At 57.0% G+C, this 3,841-nt stretch overlaps 1 protein-coding gene across 1 annotated transcript in view; it reads left to right on the top strand.

Moving 5' to 3' along the window:
* The window catches only part of LOC103923900 (dual specificity protein phosphatase 22-A-like), a 14,384-nt gene that overhangs the window by 4,453 nt on the left and 6,090 nt on the right, over positions 1-3,841 (top strand). The window lies entirely within an intron of this gene.

Genomic DNA, 3,841 nt, shown 5'->3' with positions numbered 1-3,841 from the left:
GCGGGGTGGCGGGGGCGAGCGTGGGACGGGGCTGGGGGGGATGGATGGGATGGACGTGTGCGGGAAAGCCCGCCCGCGCTCACCCTCGCAACGTTGGTCTTTCCAGCGCAGAAATATCGCCGTGCCCATCTCGCTCTGCCCCTTCCCTCCTTAAATAATTGGCTTTTTCCAGCCTCCCGATTTGCCCTGGGCTGGAGGGGAGCGAGGGTGGCCTTGTGGGGTTGGGCTGCATCAGCCCAGGGGGGACTTTTCGGCAGCAATGCCACGGGGAGCTGATGGAGATGAGGCAATCCCTGGTGCTCGGCTGTTTTGGCTCCGGCTGGCAGGATTTCCACCCGTTTTGCTAAGAAAGTTAAAAAAAACCCAACCCAACAAAACAAAAAAAACCCCAACCTCAGATGTAAAGGACCTAATTTTAGCTCAGAACAGGGAGGATCGAGGAAGCGATGTTTTAAAGAAAGGAATCTGACCTATGCCAACATGCGGCAGGATGATTTATTGTGTATTAAAAGGACGGGGAGGAAATAACTCATTGATGAGAGCGACTTCATCGGTGCGTGTTCGCACACGTCTTCCTGACGGGGCTCGCCGGTCGGGGCCCCGGCGAAGGGGTGGCTCAGTTTCGGGGGGGCTCCTGAGCGTCGTAGTGGTTCCCCACAGCCTGGCCTCTCCTCTGGGCTGAAATGGGGGGGGGAAATAGCCTGGGGTGGGATGGATGCAACCCTTCATGGTTGTCCCTACCCGTGGGGAGCGGGGTGATGGCACCCGAAAGCAGATTTCAGCTTTCCCCTCACCGAAGGATCAGCTGGGGAGAGGGAAAAGGGAGAAATGGGGGAATTTGTGTTTCTCGGAGGTATCTTACTACCGCAACCATCTTTGCGTTGCAGGACATGACCTATCTCTGTATCTCGGCCTCGGATTCATCCAGTCAAAACCTGTAAGTCGTTTGCCATCCTTTTGCCTCCCGGGGTTGCATTTTGGTAGTTATCAGTCAACAAATATTCAAATTCTGCAGGATGAAGGTTCAGTTCACTCGTGCTGCAAAAACTCGGTATCATTGCTGAGCTTGACAAAAGCCGCGGTTCATTTTCAGGCGGTAAATAGCTTTTGTAGGGCTTAAAGTCTGTTTCTGTGTGTGTTTGCAGTCAGTAAATTTAATTTTCCATCAAATTTCAGAATTATTCTACTGGGCAGGGTTGAAAATTGGAGCATTTTTAATTGGTTTAGAAAGACAATGATTCGTGTCAGTCTTCCAGACATTCTTGGAAAGAGAAATAAAATATTTATTAAAATGTAGATTTTTTTTTCCCCCCACACAAAGCATGGATACTCGTAAGTCCTTTAATGACGTTCTCGAGAGGAAGGTGGCGAGAGGTGCTGCAAGGGAGCCCCGGGCTTTCATGGGACGCGGTGCTGGGGCGCGATGGGCGCGGGCGCTGCTTTGGGCGGAGGGGGGGGGGCGGCCCCCCGCTGCTGCTTTGGGTGACGGGCATCCATAAACCATCCATTGCAACCAGAAAATGGGCGACTCCGAGGGATTTTTCTCGCCAATCAAACCCTAAAAAGGATCGAAACTTCATGCACAGTGACGGGAGCGAAGCCCGTTCGTGGAGGTGCTGGTTTTCCAGCATCCTCGGGAGCAGCCGTGCCCGGGGGTGTGATTCTGCTTGCTCACGCTCCCGCTGAGCGGAAAGAGAAGCTTTACAAGAAAGCCCTGCCTCAGCAAGAACAGGGTTTTTTGGTTATTCTTTCTCTTCTCTCATTTCTTTGCCTTTGTGGCATGTCTACCCAAAGGAAAAAAAAAAGGGGGGGGGGGGGAAGATAAGACTGGCTGCGGAAGGAAGACTTATTCAAGGAACGATTTTCTGCTTGTCAGTTTATGCCTTGGATTTCACAATCCTGGTGAACTTCGTGTCCTGCAGAGGAGATTCTTGTGACTCAGGACCTCAGTGGCTCTCAGCATTACCAGGCTCCATGCCCCGATCCCACGCTTCGAGGCTGGAAAATCACGGGGAGAGCTTTCCTCTGCCTGGCCATGTGGGGGGGGGGGAAAACACACCCAAACCCCATGGAGCGGGTGAGGATGGATGGGGTGGCTGAAGCGCTCACCTGCCTCCCTCCGGGATGGGTTGGGAGAGCGATGCCGTGTGCATGGAGCAGGCTGGAGGCTGGCGGCGAGCGTGCCGAGGGAGCTGGAGGCAAAAGCACTGTGTCCTTGCAAGCAAGGGGCATCCCTGCTGGTCCCAGCCAAGGGGCTGAAGTGGAGGACTGGGATCTGGAGAGCTTGGCCCTGCGTAGGCAACGCGTGCAGGCCCTGGGGGATGGTGTCTGCTCTGTGAAGATAAGTCGGACGAGGAGAAATCCCCCAGGACGAGCTTTAGGCAGGGAAAGGCCCCCCAAGGGGTGATGCTCCCTTTGCTACGGTGGTCAAGGAGGAGGCACATCGGTAGCCCACGAGGAGCGATGGACTTACATTTCCTTCCAGGGCCGAGAGGCTCAATATTTTTAGTATGATCGCATCGCCAGAGACTCCCCCATCTCTCCTCCTCTTCTCGGGCAGCAGAACCCCCTGCTATTTTCAAATACGTCCTTGGCTGGTGTCTTAGAAGGCACCTGAGCCCTGCCCTTCTGGGGAAGGGTGAAGAGCAGCATCCCCTTCGATTGCCCTTCCAGGGCAGGGTGAAGAGCATCCCCTTCGACGGGCTAGCAGAGGTGGGGGAGGTTTCAGAGGGTTCTGCCTTTTCCCCGCGGGGAAGCTGGCTCTGGGACCTGGAGGGCTCTCAGGGGAGGATGCGCCGGGAGCGAGCCCTGGGCGAGGGGAATAACTCTGCGACAGGTCGTGCGTTGGCTTCTGAGAAATCAGGAAGGCTGTGCAGGCGCACGCCCACCCCGTCACGCGGAGGCAGAGGAAGTCCGGCGCTGGGGCAGAGGCGCTGCTGGCTCCCGCGCTCGCTGCTGGGCTCCTCTGGCTCGGCTGCGCCAAAGGGACCCTCTTCTCCTCCTCCTCCTCCCAAAAAAGCCGGGGCTGCGTGATCAGGGAGCCCACCAGCAGCCCAAGCTACCCAGAACCAGGTTTTTCTGCCTCAAAACTCCCCCAGGCCTTGGTGGGATCGCGAGGGCGAGCGGGGATGGGCAGCGTTTTCTGCAAACACGTGCTGAGGAGCCGAATACCTGGCTCGGCCTGGGCTCTCGGAGATGCCCGCTGTGTTCAAGAGGGATCGGCAGCGGCTTCCAGCATCCCGTGCAGTGACGAGCGGGAGAGATGCGGCTCACCGGAGCCCCCATAACCCTCCCCGAACACCCACCTCTGTCTCATCAGTACACATGGAGTTATTTATCCTGTTTTCTAGGTCTCCCTGCCTTCAAAAAGATGGGTGCTGCTCACATTGCTGAGCATCCAGGTCAGGAGGAGAGATGCACAGTGCATTGCAGCTGAGCTGCCAGAAATCCCTGGCTCCCTGACCTGCCCTGTTTTGCTGCGAAACTCACTGGTTAGGGTTAACGTGCTCCCTCTGCCTTGCCGGCAGTTACCGGTTATGCTTTCAGGAACGCCAGCAGCTATCCGGGGACAAGCCTGCGTTGCTGCTGGCGGCCCGACCTCCCTGGCACGAGCGCCCCTCCGTGCCCCCCCCCTTGGGTGGGAAGGGGCCGGAGGGGCTGCTTGGGGTGAGGAAGGGAAGGGAGTTGCACCATTTTGGGACCTGCAGGCAAAACACGTCGTGAGCCCCCTTCTCTCTGCCTTCTTCCCTGCCGGCATCTTTCCCTTGGAGGGGACCGGGTGTTTTTGGCATCGTTTGGGAATTAGGGGTGAGCCGATGGCTCAGGACAACCTCCGGCGTGG

This window comes from Pygoscelis adeliae, unplaced genomic scaffold (assembly GCF_000699105.1).
Source record: "Pygoscelis adeliae isolate BGI_AS28 unplaced genomic scaffold, ASM69910v1 Scaffold18, whole genome shotgun sequence".
In the NCBI taxonomy this organism is placed as follows: Eukaryota; Metazoa; Chordata; class Aves; order Sphenisciformes; family Spheniscidae; genus Pygoscelis; species Pygoscelis adeliae.
Note: the sequence above shows the minus strand (reverse complement) of the source record. Positions and strands in the feature narration are given on the sequence as shown.